The sequence below is a fragment of the Pyrus communis genome, chromosome 9, assembly GCF_041283825.1.
Source record: "Pyrus communis isolate YQ-2024b chromosome 9, ASM4128382v1, whole genome shotgun sequence".
Lineage (NCBI taxonomy): Eukaryota > Viridiplantae > Streptophyta > Magnoliopsida > Rosales > Rosaceae > Pyrus > Pyrus communis.
The window spans coordinates 10,835,511-10,857,766 of record NC_142573.1 but is presented as its reverse complement, the minus strand read 5'-3'; the positions used below and the strand labels follow the sequence as shown (position 1 = coordinate 10,857,766).

General features: G+C 40.9%; 1 pseudogene; it reads right to left on the bottom strand.

Moving 5' to 3' along the window:
* Positions 1 to 11,973: 11,973 nt before the first annotated feature.
* LOC148694235 (uncharacterized) lies at positions 11,974 to 14,178 on the bottom strand (annotated as a pseudogene).
* Between the last annotated feature and the right edge of the window lie 8,078 nt (positions 14,179 to 22,256).

The window sequence follows — 22,256 nt, the reverse complement described above, 5'->3', positions numbered from 1 at the left end:
CAATACCTTTCATGGTTTCGTATTTGTGCTTCCATAACTTATTACTCCTTCAGTTGAAAGAGATGTCTTGAATTATGGGAGAAGGAAGGACATGTATAAAAAGATAATGCTAAGGAGATTAAATTTGTAGACAAAATTTTGAAAACTAAATGACGTGAAAGTTGATGACTGAGTTATTACTTAGAAATTGATAAACGTGCTTATTTATATTGGTCACAAATAATTTAGTTTGCAAATTTTGTCTACAAATCTAGTTTTCCTAGCATTACACTATATAGAATTGGTTCACCAATCACATGGAGTCTAGCTTCAATAGTATCATACTATGTGAGGTAAAATGTGCATATGGCATGACATTATATTTGAACAGGATGCTACATGATGGTGAACGCAATCCATACAAGTTGCTCTCTTTTGCTAGGAGAATAATATACATATCACGGGTAAATCAACACGTGGCCTACTGTACCGTACCAATGATTGATGACATTTGGACATAAATTTACACACATCTTTCTTTCATTGGCAAGAAATTATGTTCTTCCAGATGAAGTTCTGGATGTCCCCTCCTTTAGTGAATGCGAGCACTTCTGCTTCTATCGATCTATTTGGTGAAGTAGTTAGTCGCCCGGATTAACATGTTTTTGCCTCTAGAAGCTGGTGGCATAAGACCTACTAAGTCGATTTCCTATTGCATGAAGGGTCAAGGGCTCCGCTGTGGGTAGAGTCTCTGCCGGCATAGCTGGGGTCGACTTGTAGCGTCGGCATAGATCCCACTTTTGTACATACTCATTCACGACTTCTCGCGTGGTTGGCCAGTAATAACTTGCGGAAAGTGCCTTATGATCTAGTGTTATCTTACCTAAATGGTTGCCGCACTGTTTCTTGTGTCAAAGACTACAAGACGAACGATCTCCCCTAAAATCCTCCATCTGCCACTACAATGTCCCAAACAAAAACAACATAACCTGAAATTGTAGCAACCTAGAGAGCAAGCCCACGTCCTCGACCTCTCGAATCCACAGCCAGCGCCAGCCCAGGCCAAGCTAGCCTAAGCCCAATAGGCCTAAGATCACTCCAGCCCAGCATGCACAGCAGCAACCCACGCAAGTCGACCCGCGTTCGAACCTAAATTCACCCTCGTGAGCTCGAACCGCTCTAAACTTCAGATCGGTCCCACACCCGTTCAGTCGAATTGGCGTTTGATTACAGATAAGGATTGTTTGCCTTCCCACTTTCGGTGTCCTCCCGTGCCCTTCTATTTGTGTGGTTACGGTTAAACCACGTCAATATTTTATATTACTATTCATTTTTGTCTTATTATCTCTATAAAAAAAATAATATAAAATGTTAACGTGGCTTAACCGTGACCATACAAAATAGGAGGGCACGAGAGGGCAGACAATCCTTGTCTTTTGATTACCACACTCATTCAGCCGAATTTTCCCCAACCTCCTTGGCATAATGAATTTGCCGCACCATTGCTTCTGCAATCTTTGGCTATGTGACGAAATCTGTCACATTTGTGGCATTTTTTTTTGGTTGTCCCTTAAGCCAGCACTCACCTAGATGTAAATTTCCACAAGTTTTGCAACCTTCTTTATTATCATTGTTCTTCACAGCTACGTTTGGCTTCTCATTGGATCTCACAAATAACTTCTTCTCCATATTCTTCCAAGGCTTCTTGCCTTTGAAACCACCAGCTTGTGAGCGATCCTACAATTGAATACTTACTAAATGCCCTGTTATTTGCTTCTCCATCTTCAACTTGTCTCATCAGTCTTTGCGCAAAACCCTTGAAACTTGCTACAATCCACTTATTTGACAATTCTTCACCATACATTTTCATTTTGATTCACCAAGTCAAATAATCTAGTCAAATAATTTTACAGAGGTTCACCATTTCTCATTCTAGCATACTCAAAATCACGACAAAAATACCTTGAAGTTTCACCACCATGACTTGAGAATCGTCCTTGTATTCCTGCTTTAGTACATCCTAAGCATCCTTAGCCGTCTTCTGATTTGTAGTTATGGGACAAATCTTATAATTCACAACACTCTAAATCAAATCCATAGCTCTAGCATCTTGAGCAATGAGATAATGAGCAATGATCTATTGCTTCTCGTCTGTTTGCTTCTCAGCTGAAGGAAGTTCATAGCCATTTTCAACAAATCTCCACATATCATGAGAGCTCAAGATAGTTTGCATTTTGATTCTCATTGAGACCAATGGAGACCGAAACACGAAGCTTAGCTCCCGATTAAACCATCTTGATTCTCGATGACCTGAGTTCTTCATTGAAAACTTAGAGAACAACTCACAAATTTACGCCCCTTGATTCCATTCGAACTAAGCTCTGAGGCCATGTTAGCGTTTTGTAGCTATATAGTTTGCATTTGGATAGTGATTAGCTGCTAGAAATCAAAGAGAATTTGATCTCTACATTGAAGAGAGTAGAATGGGGAAGAAAGAAGCAAGCAAATCGAAGATTTCTCTCAATGAGTCATTTTAGGATTCTCTCAATTCGATTACAATGAAAGCATGACGACTGTGTGAAGAATATAATAAACTTCAGATTTTAGGGTGTCATTTATAGGATGAAAAGAAAGGAAATGAGCTCACTTTGTAAAATTTCTCACGTTTACTTGAATATAAGAAATTAAAATGCATAATGGATTACCTAAAAGCCATAATGGAATAACCAAATTTAGGGAATTGGATTAACTAGGAGTAGATGTTGGTAGTATTTATAGGTGAGAAAGATTTTCAATCGGGCCATCAGCAAATTAAATTTCTCCAAGATGGGAATTTTTGGTCCGTTGCTCATAATCAGTATTGTGAATGTGAGTCACCGGACCATACAGTAATCTTATTCCTATCATTCAACACAATAATCATGCAAAAATGAACAATATACCCATTTTTATATAGCCGCAACGACAATCAGTTGCCAATATTTTATTGAAACTGACTCAACAAAAAGTTGTGAGTTTTATTTGGACATTAGGGTTTGCAAGGTGTTGGTAGTGGGACCTCTGTTGGTGGTCCGTCATCTATACAAATACAATCGCACCGTTTGTCTGCAGGATCAATTCCACAAAATCCACCCTGTGTGCGACCTACAGTATTGATGCACATCGCATTGCAATCTTTATATGTTGCGCATGGCCCCCATTTAGAATAACGTGGATATTGTGCAGATTCATAGCCTGCAAAAACGAAATATATATTATTTATGTGAAAATTACTATTATGTGATAAATAAATGTGATACATTAACAAATAAAGAATTAACGTTGCGTTGTTTATATGCCATCACTAGAACGTACTTCTCATATCAGGGCAAGTACAATTCAAACATAGGATTAAATATCTGAACTCATCATGAGAAGAATCAAAGCAGTGCAGAAAAGCCCAACGAATAGGAGTCTTGCCAGACCTACAAAGTTGATGGAAGCCTTTCTTTCAAGTATTTTGTTCTTTGTTTGATCTAGCTAGTCTTGTGTGACGAATGATCAAATGATAATTAGAGAATGTCTATTTATATACACTGCAAGCCTATTGTACATCGAATCATATCGGACTAATTATTTGGTGGTTTGCACTAAATTAAGATGTTATTTATTTACATATTTATTTGAGGATTTCAATGTGATTTATTTGTAATTCTGTTTTTAACTGTTACAAAGGTAATGAGGTCAATAATAGTATTGGCAAGTGATGCTTTTTTGAGAAGGAGATACGTATTTTCAAGTACAACCACTCTAATAAGAATTAAAATGTATTTTAGTTCATCGAAATGAAAAGTTATTAGCATTTTTACAGGCTTAGGGAATAAAAAGAAACTCTACTAAATGGATAATTTTGTTGTGATAACAGTTATAGAAAATAGGAAAAGAGTCATTATTCTGTATAATTTCGACGAAGTGTGAAAAATAGGAATTAAAATATTAATTCTAGAAAAATAGAAATGAAAAATGATTTTATTCCCATTTTCTCATTATTATATTTTTGGCATGTTAGGGACGATTTGAGGGAGAGGCGTATGGAATGGACCAATGCATAGGACGTCATGAAGTATAGCTAGCTAAACAACAATTTAGATACTAAATTAGATTGTTTAATGTGTGGCTTGGCCCAAATTTTCGTCTTGTTAATGTGAAATGTATCGTTGTACTAAAAAAAAAAAGTTTAAGTATTAGCATATGTGCTGTGACGATGCTCTTGTATGATAATGATTATCAGATTGATGCAATTTTATCCCCCCAACCAAATCGATGAGCAAGGTTTCAATATTTCATTTTGTAAAATGGTTTCAACCGTTTAGTTCAAGGTTTATTAATAATATCATATATTTAAAGTTTGCTTCACATTGATATTTAGTATTAATTCCGTTCATGCGTAGTCCTAAGTTCTGGTTCATGCATTGCCTTTTATAAGGATTAACTTAACCGTTAGAGAAGCAATGAGGTCAATGATATTTAACCATGAAAACTGATTTTATTTCCATTTTCTCAATATATATTTTATTATTGGCATGTTAGGGACAATCTGAGGAAGAGACGTATGGGACGAAGCAATGCCTAGAGCTTCATGAGTTATAGCTAGACATCACTTTAGAAAATAGAAGACATATTTTAAGTGTTAGCACATGTTCTATGACGATGTTCTTGTACGCTAATAATTGTCAGATCAAGGCAGTTTTATCTACCAACCAAATTTATGAGCAGGGTTTCGATATTTCATGTTGTAAAATGGTTTCAATCGTTTTGTTCAAGGGTTAATAATTTGACATCGAATTTGGTCTCACTTAATAACCACATTGTCTTTTCATCAGATACTTAAAGCCTGGCTCAAGTTAATATTTAGTGTTAATTTCGTTCATGCATAGTCCTAAGTCCTAGTTCATGTATGGTCTTTAATAAGAGTTATTCATGGAAAGTTGTTACATGTCCACACTAATTACACCCCTTCTTAGAAGAAGCAAAGTAGTGCTGAAAAGCCCCAGTAGGAGGAGTCTTGCTAAACAAAGATGAAAGCTATTCTTTCTAATTATATTACATTTCACGTCTTGTGATGTAATGATAATTGGAGCATGTCTATTTATATTACATAATTTACATTGTAAGACTATTGTACATTGAAGTATCTTGGTGGTTACTCCAAGATCTTCTGCAAATATTTCGGGCGATCCTCTATATGAGTACCTGATTGGTCCTTTGAACCTATGTATCGATACAGGATTATATTTTCTTAAATGACTTAAAATTTGAATTACCATGAAACCGAAAATGCAGCCAAATTAAGGGAGAAAAAAGAAAAAAAGAAAACAGGAACCATGAGTCTAGTTCATGTGGAGCTATTATTCACAATTTAACCTCAAGCTGCTCATGCAATTGCTTCTGGACTTGCAATTGCAAGCGCAGAGCCACGTTGATGTTAATGCTAGTAAGACGAGAAATATAGAGTTTTCATAAAACAAAACAGTATTCAAACAACATATGTTGACAAAAAATAGATTCAAAAGAAGCAATACTGACCCATTTCTTCTAGTCCACCCCTTTCGTTAATGGTTGAAGCTGCTTTCTTTTCTTCAGAGCTAGAGGCCTTCTTCTCTAAAGAGTGAGAGAAAAGTGCAGGAAAACAATTTAGGGAAAATTTGAGATAGGTCCAATTTTATAGGCCATCTTTTGAAATAGGTCCAATTTTTAGTGACTTTTGACTTTTGAAATAAGTCAAATTTTAAGTTAATTTGGACCCATATCAAAAAAACCAATTTAGGGAAAATTTGAGATAGGTCCAATTTTATAGGCCATCTTTTGAAATAGGTCCAATTTTTAACAATTTATCAGAACATTCAACTACGTATATAATCGAAAAACATATCTAATCTTCTGTTTAGCTGAAAAACCATCATGTCGAACTACCTAGTGACATTTTATATACATGAATAGTCAGTTGACATCGCAGACTTAAACTATCAACCAAGATCACTTCTAACTCGCTTAAGCCAAGGTAAACCTAAAACTATGCCCTTCAAGAACGAAGGTTTCAAAACAATACTACTATTCATATTCAGATCTGGCTAGTTCAATTCTCGTGCTCGTGTCAGCCCGTCCATTTGACACCTCTAGTACGGTACTTAGATGAAATTCAGGTTGTTCCATGTGTGAAGTCCAACAATCACATGTGCTTCATGTTACCCGATTTGTGTTGTCCACATTTTTTGTTTGAAAATTCTATTGCATGAATTAGTATGTAGAAAGGGAATGTAAATATGTGTAATTATTAAGGTCATGTTTTAGGAAGGTTATTTGTATCCTTTTGTGTCCTTTGTTGTTTTCCTTATGTAAAAAAGGTGGGATTTGCTGCTGCTATTGACAAAAAAGGAGGGAATTTGGCGCTGCTTGCTGTCTGATTGTAGCGTGTGAATTGTTCCCTTGTTGCATTGTGTGAAATCTGTGCAGTGTGGAAAGTCGTGCTCTGCTGCGTATTGCAGTGTGGTTAATTGTGCTATTCAGCACTATATATCGTGTGTGTGGCAATTGCCAATGGTACTACTGGTGCTGTTGTTGGAGCGGGAACAGTGTTTCTTACACCTTCTTTTTCCTTACATAATTGTTTATTGGTTCCGTCATTGTCCCATCACTTAGTGTTTGTATCTCAGGTCACTGAACAATTGTATTATGTTGTATTAATGTATCATTCATTTTGCTTGCTTCAGAATATTCAGACAAAGGAGATCATTGGGCATGGCACTAAGAGAGAGGGGCTATATTATGTGGATGACGTGGTACCTGGAAGAGCTAATTCAGTTCGTGCGTCACGTAATAGTAATCTACAGAAGGTATTGATATTGCATCGTCGTTTGGGGCATGCATTATTTGGTTATTTGAATCATATATTACGTGATTTGTTCAGTGGTATTGAAGACTCGGAAATGAAATGTGAAGTATGTATTTTAGCCAAAGTGCTTCATTCCCTCCAAGTATGAATAAAAGATCTTCTCCATTTGCACTAGTACACTTTGATGTGTGGGGGCCTTTCCCTACTAGTACTACTTCGGGAATAAGGTGGTTTGTTACTTTCGTGGATAATTGCACTCGTATGACGTGGTTGTATATGTTGAAAAATAAAAGTGAAGTTTGTGATGTGTTTCGTATGTTTCAACAGATGATTAAAACTCAGTATTCCTTTGATATTAAAGTTTTGCGTTCTGACAATGGTGGAGAGTACATAAATTCTGAGTTATCTTGGTTTCTACAAGATCATGAAATTATTCATCAAACTACTTGTCTACATACTTTGCAATAAAATGGGGTTGCTGAGAGAAAGAATCGTCATATCTTGGAAACTGCTCGTGCCTTGCTTATTGGTGCATCCATGCCTAAACGTTTTTGGCCTGAAGCAGTTACCTATGCTGTGTATGTGATTAACTACATGTCATCTTGGGTTGTGGACTTCCGTACACCTCTTCAAGTATTGACAGAACATGTTCTTGTAGTATCCACCAACATAGTGCCACCCAATGTGTCTTCTCTAAATATCCTTGAGGTAAGTACCATTAATGCTCATGTAACTAATCTCAATAATGACGTGGGTACATATAAGTTGCCGCCAAGGAAAAATCGTGGTGTTCCTCCTAACAGGTTTTCTCCCAAAGGAAAAGTGAGGTATCCAATAGCGAATTATGTGTCATGCAAGAATCTTGCATCGGAATGTCAAGTATGGGTGAATAATGTGGAAGCAATCTAAGTACCAACCCAAGTTGAGGAGGCCTTGAAGGATCCTAAATGGGCTGCTGCAATGGATGGCATTACATAAAAATGATACGTGGGAGGTAATGGAATTGCCAAGGGGAAAAAAATTGGTTGGGTGTAGATGGGTCTTTACAATTAAGTACAAGGCTGATGGATCAGTAAACAAGTATAAAGTAAGGTTAGTAGCAAAAGGTTATACTCAAACGTATTGTGTTGATTACCAGGAAACTTTTTCACCACTAGCAAAGATGAATACGGTACGTGTTCTTATTTCTTTAGCTGCAAATTTGAATTGGCCATTGAAATAGTTTGATGTAAACAAATGCTTTTCTTCATGGGCATTTGGAAGAAGAAGTATATATGGATTTTCCTCCAGGGTATAACGTTGGAGGGAAAACTGGAGTATGTAGGTTGCGAAAGTCACTTTATGGGTTGAAGCAATCACCGCATGCATGGTTTGGTAGATTTACTCAAGTTATGAGGATGATTGGATATTACCAAAGTCACTCTGACCATACGTTGTTTGTAAAACGGAGGAGTGGTAAAGTGACAACCTTAATTATTTATGTGGATGACATGATAATAACAGGTGATGATTCAGAAGATATGATGAAACTAGAACAGAGCCTTGCCACTGAATTTGAGATGAAGAAATTGAGAGATTTAAAATATTTCACTGGAGTAGAAGTAGCTCATTCGTCTAGAGGTATCATCTTGTCTCAACGAATGCTTGGATGTAAATATGTGGATACTCCTATTATAGAGAAGCATTATTTGGGAATTTATCCCGAGCAGAAACTGGTTGTCAAAGGTAGATATCAGAGACTGGTAGGGAGACTAATTTATTTGTCTCACACTCATCCGGATATTGCTTATGCAGTGAGCGTGGTTAGTCAGTTTATGCACTCACCGAGTGTGGATCATATGGCGGCAGTGATGAGAATTTTGGCATATTTAAAGTTTTCCCAAGGAAAAGGGATTTTGTATAAGCACCATGGGCATATGAGGATTGAGGAATTTACTGATGCTGATTGGGCAGGTGATGCGACTGATAGATAGTTTATGTCCGGGTATTTTACATTCGTTGGAGGTAATTTAGTTACTTGGCGAAGCAAGAAATAGAAAGTGGTGTCACAGTCTTTTGCCGAGGCCGAGTATAGGGGTATGGCACATGGTGTGTGAGAGATCCTTTGGCTATGAAAGTTGCTTTGGGGTCTTGGTTTTAAATAGGAGGAAGCGATGAATTTGTATAGTGATAATAAGTCAACAAGAGAGATAACTAAGAATCCAGTGCAGCATGATATGACGAAGCATGTGGAGGTTGGTCAACATTTCATTAAAGAGAAGCTCGAAAAGAAGATTGTATCAATTCTGTTTGTGAATTCAGAAGAGCAACTTTTGGATGTTCTTACTCATGTTGTGTGTAGTAGAACTTTTGGATGTCCTTAATCAACATACAAGAATAAGTTATCAGTCAAACAGATAAGTAAATTGCATTCACGATTTATGAAACAATAACTAGATGTAATCAATTCATGTCACACATATGTTCATGACTTTAAATTCACTCTAGCTAAAACGAAATTAGTTACACATGTCTGTAATTAAACGAAACCAATCTAATTTAAACATTGAATGAAAACTAAGGATTAAAAGAACCCAAAAATTCCCCAGCACTCCAATGGTAGATTCGGCACAATCCTTGGATGCAGGGTCACGGCACAAGTCTCTAAGAACTCTCAAAAACCTGTGGCACACCCCTATTTTCTCTCAAAAAAACTTGCTCCCTGAAAGTTGCGACAACAATGTGTACTTATAGGCTAGGGTTCGGTAGAAACCAAGGAGGAAAATGATAAGGTCTTTGCGTTGCTTTAGGACTCCTTTTGGAGCTGGAAATAATCTGAGATAATGTTGGATAAATTGGGATAATGTTTGGATAAGATGAGATAAGATAGGATTAGATAAGGTTAGTTTGGATAAGATTGGATAAGGTTCCTTCTTTTCAGCTGATTCCTTGTCTTCCAAGCTTCCAAATTTGATTCTCCAAATTGTAGGACATATTTAGCACATATAAAACTCCAAAAACGTCCATCCATTATGCTCCACACGCATGCTAACCAATCCAAGCCCAAAACTACTCCAAAATGCTCCATTTAGCCCTTTATTTTCATTTTCACCAATTAGACCTATAATAATACGAAAATAAACTAAATCACTATAATAAATAGAAACTAACTCACTAAATGCAAAGAAACAAGCTAACAAAGTTGCATAAATATGCTCCTATCATATATATATATATATAATACTACATAGTAGGTTTTGTGAAACCCTAGCATGCCATGCAAAACCTTCGTAAAACATGTACGTGTAAAACCATGCTCAATAATGTTGAAAACATTGCTCAAAGGAAAATCTGTAAATCTCATTAGTGAAGTACACAACTAGGGGTATCATAGTCGCTCGAAGGCGTACCTGGCCATCACTCGAAGGTGAAGCTGTATAACCTGTCCATCACCTGAAGGTGAAGTTGTATAAAATAGCATACATCCACACAGACACTAGCCGCAACTAGTGAAGCTGTCCGACATTGTTTTCAGCGGTGAAGCTGGGGGTATAATATATCATATCTCATTCCTCCATCATCTATGTACTATGGCCATAAACAATACCCGTGGTGTGCGGATGTGCCGTATGATAACCCACTAGGTAAGTATCGAAAACATATCTCAAAACTCGTATCAAAGCTTGAAGTTCAAAAGCTCAAACCTCGTCTCATAAATCGTATAAAACCATGAAAGCTGTCTAACTCAAATCATTCTCATAAACCACATTCCATAATATTTCATAAATCTGTAATATTTCAAGGGGCATATAAGCAATAGTTGTAAACCTTTTCTAAGTGTAAAGCTAATACTTTATAATGTTTCATAAAACATAGTTTAAATCAATCATAATATAGAAAGCCATAAAGCAAAGCATAAATATAAATCACTCAAATCATGAAATATGCCATGCATGCTAGGTAAATATTTATAAAAATATATAGGTTAAGAGGAGGGGTCCACTCACAAGTGTTTCATTGCCCGAAAGCTGCTCGAATTGTCGAGAATATGATCACTTCCCGCTAACGCGCCTAAACATAATTAGGAACCTTTTAGTAAAACTCTACCAAAATGTTATAATTTTGGAAAATGGATGGCGGATTCGGATTTGGCACGTCAAGGAACCTCGGGTTTTTTCTCCACGCTCCGCCGCGTGTGGCGATCGGCCACCCCGACTCGCCGAAAAATCCAACAACTCCAAAAATTCTCAAATTTTACAGGAATGAAGATCTCGATGAGAGGAACAACTTTCATACCTGCATCCAAGGCCAATTTGGTCAGGAAAGCCCCAATTTCACGAAAACTCGTTGGAACCCTAGAAATGGGTGGTTCTTGATTCGACACCAAACAAGCTCCGACACCTCAACCAACGCATGAGCTTTGTTCCTGAGGTTGAAGGGAGTCCATTGGTGGTGGTGGTTGACGGTAATCATTGTCAAAATCATCGAAGAAGGGAGAAAACCACCGGGACAACCTCGCGTTTTGTGACTTTTATCTGTAACATTGAGTTAGAAATTTTGAAATCCAAGACCACAGGGACATTGGGTTCACTAAGAGCTTTCCATAGACACCGAAATCGCCTTAAATGAACATCGGACAAAGGAGATAGGATTGGGTCAACAAACCGGGTCGATGAGTTGGAAACCGATCAAGGTGATCCGGTGCAACTCTTCCCTCTCTTTTCCCTTTTTTCTTTCCTCTCCCATTGGTCCCCATTTCTTCTATCTCTTGACTAGATAGCGCCCACCATCCTTTATCTTCTTTCCTTTGCATCACCACCGTCTGTTTCCTCATTTCCTTCAATCTAGGCCACACACGTGTGTTTCCAGATTAAGCTCCAAAAATCTAGAGCCTTCTAAAATATAATAAATTGACCATTTTGTCCTCGACTTTGTTCGTTAATAACTTATTCGTTATAACTCCAAATCATGCTTTGTTTGCACCCACGCATTTGTAACGACGAATACTACGAGAATACGCTAAGAAAATAAATCTTACGTGACACGACAAGGTAGTCAACATAAGTCAACGTATTTACCTTAAAGCTCATTTTTTTGTAAATTCACATTTTAAAATTATAAAAACTATAATTTTTAGGGACGGGTCATTCCAAGAAGTCTTCATCGGGTAGAGCAGGTGCAGCTAGGGCGTGTTCAGCTACCTTCGGGGCATCGTTGGCCCTCTCTGTTGCATCGTGAATGCATAGTAGGGAGTCATGGAGATGAGACCTTGTTACATGTAGCAGGAGATGCTCAACTACCTGTATTGGACCGCTCTAGAGCTAAATTATGGAGCAAGGGTAGGCTAGGACCGTGTGACACGCAGCAGGAGATGGTGCTCACCTTGCTTATATGTAGAATCTTTTGGGGCAACGAGGAGAAAACTTGCTTGCGAATGTGTCTTTCCAATGTTCGTCTGCCCTTGGCGTGTCTTTTGGGCCGAGTTGTTACATTCATCAGAAAACTTTGCATCCACCTCAGGGTCTACGTCTTTATCGTCGCGTGTCTGGATTGGGTAAAATAATGCATCATGAGGATGATCGCGTGTTTTTGAAGGTAAAACTTGAGCTTTCAGGTTGCAAAAACTATCACCAAAGTTAGCTTTTGAATTTATGATAACATCGAGGAAAGCTTTTGAACTGTGGAATACAAGTAATCGAGCCCCCAGCTCTTCTCGTATGATGGTAGAGCTTATTGTTACTTTAGATACCATCAAACATGCGAAGAAATCCTCCACGACTTCCAATTTGGATAGTAGAGAGGTGATGTCGGGTACTTCTTCAAGTCCTTGAATGTGCATCGGCGAGCCTCGTCCCAAAGTGCATGCTTATCTGCTAGAGAAAAAGAGTCTACTAGAGTTGGATCTTCTTTTATGATCAATTTTTCGAATAGCGGGTGCTCTGCTGGAAGTTCTTTTTGGAAGGCTGCTCTAGTTATCGAGTTGTTGTATCCGACTATCCTTGCCTTCTCTGTTTTGAACCTCTTCACATAGTTGCGATGCAACTTCTTTGGGTTCTTCTTGATGTTGAACAAATGGTCGGACTTTTTTTTGATCGAGTGATAGGATGAATATTCTTTGGTTAAAACCAAAGAAAGTTCATTGAAACTCCAGATGGATTGTGGCAGCAGGGTGTAGAACCAATCTTGCGCCTCACCTTGTAGAATGGTGGCTAATATCTTACATATGAGATTGTCGTTTCGATAGAGGATCATTGTGTTGCGGTAGTGCTTAAAGTGTCTTTCCGGGTCTTCATCCTCTTTGAAAGATGTGAAATGTGGCATGCTGAATTCGCGTGGAAGCTCTGTCAGCTCGATCTCATCCTTAAAGGGTGACTCACTTATGTTGGTCATGTTCTGTCGTAGTGCCTCGTCGGTGACCTTATTGTGTTGGAAATTGCGCAATCGCTTAGTCAAGAGTTTCTCTACTTCTTCTTGAATTTTCCTTTGTTAGGGTAGCGGGGATCTCTGCTGTCTCCAGCCATGACTTGCTGGTCTAGGCTGCTCTTCTATGTGTTTGGCTCATCTATGCCACGTATGCGATACATATGGTGCGTTCCTAGTAGGTGAACGAGTTCTTCGTAGGCTGCCAGTTGAACTTGAGCTGAATTGAGTGACTGCTTCTTTCCGTCCGTCGTGCTGCCTACTCCAATGTGAGGTGGAGGATGCTCTTTGCGGGCTTAGTCGTGAATGAACACTTTGCCTGGAAGGTTGTACATATTGATTATCAGAGTGTGACCCCAACCATGTATGTATGCTCATCTGTGGGCCTAGTCGATAGTGCACATTTCTTCGCGCGCTAAGACGAGAGTATATGCTATCTCGGGGGCCTAATCAGGAGTGTACACTGCCTGAACGCTCGGTTTGTGGCTGGGTGAGTGGTTGCTTGCTAAGACACTACTAGGAAGGTTTTTTGTTTGCCCTTGTCCTACTTCGGGATACCTCGTCTGGGGCACGTTGCATCTCGGTGCGCTGCAAGAGCTGGTTCACTAAGGTCGTCTGTTGTGCGAGGGTGCTCGTCAACTCTATGACTTGTCGAGACAAGTGTTGTTCTTTATTTAGGTCAGAATAGCTTAGAAAGAATGCGCCTCCTTGAGCAATGGAACTGTGGTAGACTCCAGGCATGAGATTTTAGTTGGAAATGTCAAATCCGCAGAAAAATGTGATGAAAATGCTCTCGGTTCGATCGTTAGTCTAAAAATTTAGAGCTGGGATGGTAGAACTAATCTTGGATCTATTTGGGCTACTTGGAAGGCCACATAAGCAGGCTGGGCCATGAGAGTGGGCTGCTCGGCAGGAGCAAGCTGGGCCATGGAAGCAGGCTGGGCTACAAGAGTAGGCTACTCGGCAGGAGCATGCTGGTCTACGGGAGTAGGTTAAGCCACGAGAGTGGCCCACTTCCATGGCCCAACCTGCTTCCTTAGCCTTCCAAGCAGCCCAAATTGATCCAAGGTTAGTTCTATCGTCCTGGCTCCAAATTTCCAGACCAATGATCGAACCGAGAGCATTTTCACCACATTATTTTGTGGATTTGACATTTCCCAACTCAAATCTCACTCTCGGAGTCTACCACACTTCCATTGCTCAAGGAGACGTATTCCTTCCAAGCTATTCCAACCCAAATGGAGAACAACACTTGTCTCAATAAGTCATAGAGTTGACGAGCGCTCTCACACAGCAAACGACCTTGGTGAACCAGCTTTTGCAGCGCACCAAGATACAACGTGCCCTAGATGAGGTGTCATGTAGGATAAAGGTAGACAAAGAACCTCTCCAACAGCATCCTGGCAAGCAGCCACTTGACTAGCCACGAACCGAGCGTTTAGGCAGTGTACACTCCCGATTGGGCCCCCGAGATAGCGTATGCTCCCGTCTTAGTTCGCGGAGGAGCGTGCACTCTCGACTAGGCCCACGACGAGCATACATACATGGTTGGGGTCACAGTCTGATAGTCAACATGAGCAACCTTCCAAGTGAAGTGTTCATTCGCGGCTAAGCCCGCAATGAGCATCCTCCACCTTACATCGGAGTAAGCAGCATGACGGACAGAAAGAATCAGTCACTCAATTTGGCTCAAGTTTAACCGGCTGCCTGTGATGAACTGGCTCGCCTGCTAGGAACGCACCATACGTATTGCATTCGCGGCATAGATGAGCCAAACACATGGAAGAATAGTCTAGACCAGCAAGTCACAGGTAGGGACAACAGAGATCTCTGCCACCCTAACAAAGGCAAATTCAGGAAGAAGTAGAGAAACTTTTGACCAAGCGATTGCATAATTTCCAACGCAACGAGGTCACCGATGAGGCATTACGACGGAACATGACCAACATAAGCAGGTCACCCTTCATGGACGAGTCGAGCAAGCAGAGCCTCCACGCAAGTTCAGCATGCCACATTTCACATCTTTCAAATAGGATAAAAACCCGAAGAGACACTTAAAGCACCACCGAAGCGCAATGATCCTTTATCGAAACAACTATGATCTTATGTATAAGATATTCGCCATCACTCTACAAGGCAAAGCGCAAGATTAGTTCTACACCCTGCCTCCATAATCCATCCGGAGTTTCAATGAACTTTCTTTGGTTTTCACCAAAGAATATTCATTCTATCACTTGATCAAAAAAAAGTCCGACCATTTGTTTAACGTTAAGAAGAACCTAAAGGTGTCGCTTCACGACTATGTGAAGAGGTTCAAAGCGAAGAAGGTAAGGATAGTCGGATACAACGACTCGATAGCTAGAGCAGCTTTCCGAAAAAGACTTCCAGTAGACCACCTGCTATTTGGAAAATTGATCATGAAATATCTAACTTGAGCAGAATCTTTTGCTTTGGCAGATAAGCATGCACTTTGGGACGAAGCTCGCCGATACACATTCAAAGACTTGAAGAAGTATCCAACATCACCTCCCTCCTATCCAAACTGGAAGTAGCGGAGGACTTATTCACATGTTTGAGGGTTCTAAAGCAATAATAAGCTTTACCATTATACGAGAAGAGCTGAGGGCCCGACTACCTGTATTCCATAGTTCACAAGCTTTCATCAATGCTATTATAAATTTAAAAGCTAACTTTGATGATAGTTGTTGCAACCCGGAAGCTCAAATTTTACCTTCAAACACACACAATCACCCTCATGACGCATTATTCCGCCCAATCTAGACACGCGATGATAAAGGAGTAGACCCTGGCGGATGCAAAGTTTTCTGATGAATGCAACTACTTGGCCCAAAAGACATGCCAAGGGCAGACGAACATTGGAATGACACATTTGGAAGCAAGTTTTCTCCTTATCGTCCTAAAAGATTTGACATAGGAGCAACATGTACCGGCAGTTGAGCACCACCTCCTGATGCGCATCACAAGACCCTGGCCTACCCTTGCTCTATAATTTAGCTCTAGAGTGGTCCAATACCGGCAGTTGAGCATCTCTTGTTACGTGTAACATGGTCCTAGCTCCATAACTCCCTACCACGCATTCACGATGCAACAGAGAGGCCTAACGATGCCCCGAAGATAGCTGAGCACGCCCTAGCTGCGCCTGCTCCACCTGATGGAGACTTCTGGCATTTGTATATCGACGGCGTATCCAACTATAAAGGTATAAAAACAGGCGTAGTCCTTGTCACGCCAAACGATTCAATACCCAAACAGGCGATCACTTTAGGCTTCAAAGCATCCAACAACAAAGCAGAGTACGAGACCCTACTAGCAGGCCTCCGAATAGCAAAAGACTTGGCGGTGAAAAACCTCGCAATTCATTCTGATTCCCAACTAATCACTAGCCAGACTACTTAAAGTGTTTCAGACTTACACCCTCACTCAAGTTCCACAGGAAAACAACGCTTACGTGGACACACTAGTCGGCCTAGGCTCCACCCCCGACCACCAACTTAAATGCTCTATTCTGATGGAGTATCTTGGCAAGCCAAGCATAGAGGCAAAGCTAGCAGCCTAGGTGTCACAGGTTAGTACAACTCCAAACTGACAAGATTCCATTGTAGACTACTTAGTCAATGACACATTCCCTACGGAAAAATTGGAGTCTAGGAAACTCTAAATCAAGGTAGCACGCTACTACATGTGGAACTGCATTCTCATCGAAAATCCAACATCGGACCATATCCCCGCTGCCAAGTGCCTCCCGATGACTTGAAGGTTCTAAGCTCAATCCACGAAGGCGTTTGTCAAAATCATTCCGGAGGTCTATCTTTAAAGCAGAAAGCTCTTAATGCAGGCTACTGTTGGCCTACCATGCACCGAGATGCTAAGGAGTTGCTACAAAAATACGACCGTTGCTCATGCTACAAGCCTGTACCATCACTGCCTGCCAACGAGCTACACCCGCAGGTGAATCCTTGGCCATTCATTCAGTGGGCAATCGACCTAGTAGGACCTATGCTGCATGCTACTGGGGGCAGAGGCATGATGATCGTGGCAACCGATTACTTCACCAAATTGGTAGAAGCAGAGCCCAAGACGACCACAACTCAGACGGACATAGAGCACTTCATATAGAGGAACATCATTAGCCGATTTGGCATCCCTCAATTTATCGTCACCAACAATGGCCCACAATTCGTGGGCAAGGATGTGGCGAAGTTCTTCCAAAAGTATGGCATTAAGCAACACATGTCCACGCTGAGATATCCTCAAGGCAATAGGCGGGCCCAAGCATCCAATAAGATGATCCTCGACTACCTCAAGAAATCCCTCTCCACCAAAAAGGGAAAATGGCCATATGAACTCCCCGAATGTCTATGAGCATAACGCACCACTAAAAGATGAGCAGCCGATGATACTCTTTTCTTTTTGGCATTTGGCTCAGAAGCAATCATTCATCCTAATGTCATCAAGCCAAGTATCAACACTCTACTACCAAGCATTGAGCAGAAATATAAAGAGATGACCATAAGCTTAGATCTGGCAGAGGAAAAGCGCTAGCAGACCATCTCCCGCATCACAGCCTAATAGTAGCAGCTCATCTCTAGCTACAAACAAAAGGGCCAATATTCGGCAGTTCTAGCCCGAAGATCTAGTCCTAAGAAAAGCCTTCATCACTACTCGTAGAGAAGGGTCCAAAAAGATGGATCCTATCTGGGAAGGTCAGTACAAGATTATCAGAATAGGCAGCAAGACTAATTACACCTTCGCTACCAAGAAACGACAAAAAGATAAAAAAAAAAAATATGGAACGCTTACAATATGAGGAAGTACCATGTGTGACATTCCACTACATCAAAGCCCGAAGACTCAAGGAGCTCGACGGGCACCACCTCACAAGCCGAGGATTATCCAGTTGTTATATAGTTCTTACCTTACAACTAAGTTCTCGTTCGTTTCACTCGTTTTTCAATGAGGAATTTATAAGTAATCACAATTTGGCTCGGCTGCATGCTTACAACAACTGATCACTCCTACACTTCAAAAGAAGACCGTGCCTTTCTTAGAGATTCATCGCAGGAATTGTGCCCCCCGAGGGACCTACTATGCTTTCCAGTGCGATAGGGTAAACTAATTGCTCTCCAGTGTGAAAAGGTAAACTAATTCCCCGACACCCACATGGGTCAGCTCTCCAAAATAGAAGGATAAACTCTACACTCCGAATATCCAGACGTGGATGAGTCTGGCTGCCCTAGTATAACTAGATGCACGATGGCTTGCGTCGGGATTCCTAAAAGTAGCCACAATGGTCTTTTTCAAGGCTTAGCTAACTGAAGATTTTGGGTTTCTTAGCCTAATTAGCGGGGAACCGGGCCTTAAAGACTGAGGTAGCACGTTACGCAGTACACCCTATAGACGGTTACCCTGGAACCCTAAAGCTACTACCGAGTGCACTAAGGTAGCCTACAGTTTCCGAAAGACTGCCTACTGCTTGGCTTTCGAGCAGTAAAACCACGCTAGACTTATACAACTGCACATTCTTGTGAAAGGTTAAACAAGCTAGCATGTATATAAGAAGCTTTATCTACTGCCAACATACTATGTATTCGATAAGCTTCATTTTTGCCAGGTGCGGAACAACCTACACCAAGTCCTAAAGTGTTGTGATACTTGCTACGCAACCTACAGAATTGGAGAAAGACAAAGTTAATAGCCTAGTTGTTATGCGGACTTGTTTGCTGCTGTTAGTAAGACATTCGCCTACTAACCCTATGGCTAACAACTTTGCAAAGTTCTACACCAACACCTATGGCTGCATAGGCTACGCATGCCTGTCTGCTTATAGAAAAGTAGTACGCTTGCCACTGGTCTATAAAGTCTAAAGGTTAAGGCATGAACAAAAGAAGCAAAGATGAATAAATGTGAAGGAAATATGTTTACAAACAACTAGCATAGGCCGAAAGAGTTCAAGCAAAACAAGAGCTACAAGGAAAAACAAAGACAATCCTAAAGGCTACCTAGAAGACTACACTTCAGCAGCTTGAACATCCCACGACTACTCGGTCACCACACCTTCAGCAATCGCGACGCTCTTAGCAGTGGCATCATTTAGCGCTTCACCCCCGGCTACCCTAGCTTAGGCACCAATTTTTCCAACTACTTCACCAATGGAAGCCTCAAAAGTAAAAGAAAGCATGTCTTCCGGAGAAATAGAGAAGGTCTTGAAACCTTAAGCCCATCCTTCTCACCTTTCAGCTGCTCATTTTCCTCGAGCAGACTAACATGGACACGCTGCAACTCATCCACTTCTTTATTCAGACTTTCGTTGATCTTCAGTACACCTTGAAGTTCCAACACTTGGGGTTCAAGCTTATCGACGATTTTCTTGAAGTGGATGACTTAATTATAAGTAATAATCAACTTTTCATCATTTGCATAAGCAGCGAAACAAAGCCCAGAAACTGCAAACTCAAGATCTTGAATCTGAGGTATGTAACATCCAATCTCTTTCTCTACATTTTCATACTTAACTTAGATCGCGTCAAGCCTAGTCTTCAAGTCAACGATCTTTTGACAAGTTATCTCAAAATCCAACCTCTTGTTCCCCTCAGCCGAGGAATAAGTTTCATCTACCATAGTTTTCGCCACCTCCTTAGCATTCCTGCTATATCTACATCATAGCAAGCAGAGCAGTCTTTTTATATTGGGTTGTATACTTCGCAAAGGAACTTGGGCAAACAACATTTTTAACACCATCAACAAACTTGGCACAAACGTCCATGTCTTCAAGAAGATTTGGTTTCAAAAGCACACAGATCTCAGCAGCTTCCTCAGAAGCAGGGTTAGCGGATTTCTCACAGCTGCTCGCACAAGCAATCTCCTCTTTCCTAGTAGGCGAATCAATCTCAGTAGCAGATGGAGTAGGCTTTAGCACCACTTTAGCAGCAGTGTCCACTTTATCGCTCTTCATAGTTGCAAGCCTTTCTGAAGGAGAATCAGACTTAGCTCCCAACGGATATCTTGGCACTGACTTTGGCACTGAGGGCATGACAAGACCTCTACATTGAGCAATACTATCAGTAATCGTACTAGCCATTCTCGACATGGTAGACTCCACATGCTCAGATCTAGCAGCCTTATTTTTCTTCCCATTTGAAGAAGTCATGTCAATCATAGGCCTTTCAGCAGTAGGTGAGCCCTTATAAGCAGCGGATGAAGTCTTCAGTTTTTCTAAACCAACATCTCTTGAGCATGTGGGAATATCTCTTATTTCCACCTTTATTCATAGTAGGCTCCACAACCGCAACCCATCTTTCTCTCGGTGAAGTAGATAAAACAGCCAACGCCATTCAAAGTACTTAGCAGGGGAGTTCAACCCATACTGGCTTTTTCCTCATTTTTCTCTTGGACCAGCAGACACGAGGTCAGCATGCCCAGCATTTCAACAGCCCCTGAGGCCCACGACCTCCTCGTTTCTCTCAAAGGACATGATTCATGTGGCTCGCCTAGCACTGCGCCCTAGCACCTCTATCCGCGGCCCCAGCCGCATAGCTACCTTTGACTTTAGGCCAAACCAAACAACTTAACCACAACACTTCCTCAGCATATGTCAACCAGACTCCTGGCCCCTGCCAGCCGACATGCTGTACCACTTCAACTGTTGCCCCGCAGTAGCATTATTCGAGAAGAAGACAAGGAAAATTATTTTTTTTTCTTACCTCAATACGGTGCAGGACAGACAAAGAAAGCAACCAAAGACAATCCTTTTGTTACATCCCGGCCCGGGCCCCCACCACATCCTAGGCTCGACTTGACCGTAGCACGATATTGTTCGCTTTGGGCCCTTACCACACCCTTACGGTTTTGTTTCTGGGAACTCACACGAGAACTTCCTAGTGGGTCACCCATCCTGGGATTGCTTTCGCGCGAACTCGCTTAACTTCGGAGTTCCTACGAAACCCGAAGTTAGTGAGTTCCCAAAAGGCCTCGTGCTAGGTAGAGATGAGAATATACATATAAGGCTTAAAGGATCCACTCCCCTAGGCGATGTGGGATGTCACACCTTTGCAAGGGCAAGTGTAGAAGATTGCTAGGGGAGGGGGAACAAATATTCTCTAGTTTTCTTTCTCTTGTAGGGTAGAATAAATCGCTCTCCAAAGTTGATTTAATAATCCACTTAAGGTGAACTTAAATAAGCTTTTAGAGAAATTTATTTCCCTTTCCTAGAAGGATCTAATTTCCAATTAAAGAGGGAATCTACATCAAAATAGGAAGCAATCCTACGTTTCCTAAAGTAAGAAAATCTCTACACCTGCTACTCTTTCCTGGGAGCAGCCCAACAAGTGTGGGGGCATTTATGTAGCCAAAAATAATCAAGAGGTGACACGTGGATTTTTGGGCAAAAAGGACAAAATTACCCTTGAGTAGCACCGAAATTCCTACGCTTGAGCAGTGGACAAAAACTGTATGTTGAGGAGTGGTTGTGGCGCCAATGGATGCTCCATTCGTGGCGAAAGTGCTCAGGCTTCTTCCCTTGGTGGTTGCAAGAATGGTTTGTCCCTTGCTTGATGCCATTGATTTTGGAGGTGTGCTTTGGTTTTCTTGAACGGAGAAAGAGATGAGAGGTAGAGATTGTCCCACTGGGCGTGCCAAATTGGTAAACACGAAAATTCCTGACGACGAACAAGACAAGAACAAGTGTACAAAATAATATTTGTATTAATGATTTTGGGGTTACAATCTCTTTGTAATTTGGTCCTCTGATTCGATCTCCGTAAGATGTTGGTTTGTTGACGTGTTGTTGATCCAAGGGCTGTCGAGGCTTGATCTTGGATGAACAGTTGGAAGTTTCTTCAAGGGCCATCGGGGCTTGATTTAGAAGAAAAGGGATGAACAGATCGTCGGGGGCTTTTGGGCTTGATCTTAGGATGAACAGATGAGAGCTTCTTCAAGGGCCGTCGGGCTTGATCTTGAAGGTTGATGGATGAGCGGATCTTCAAGGGCT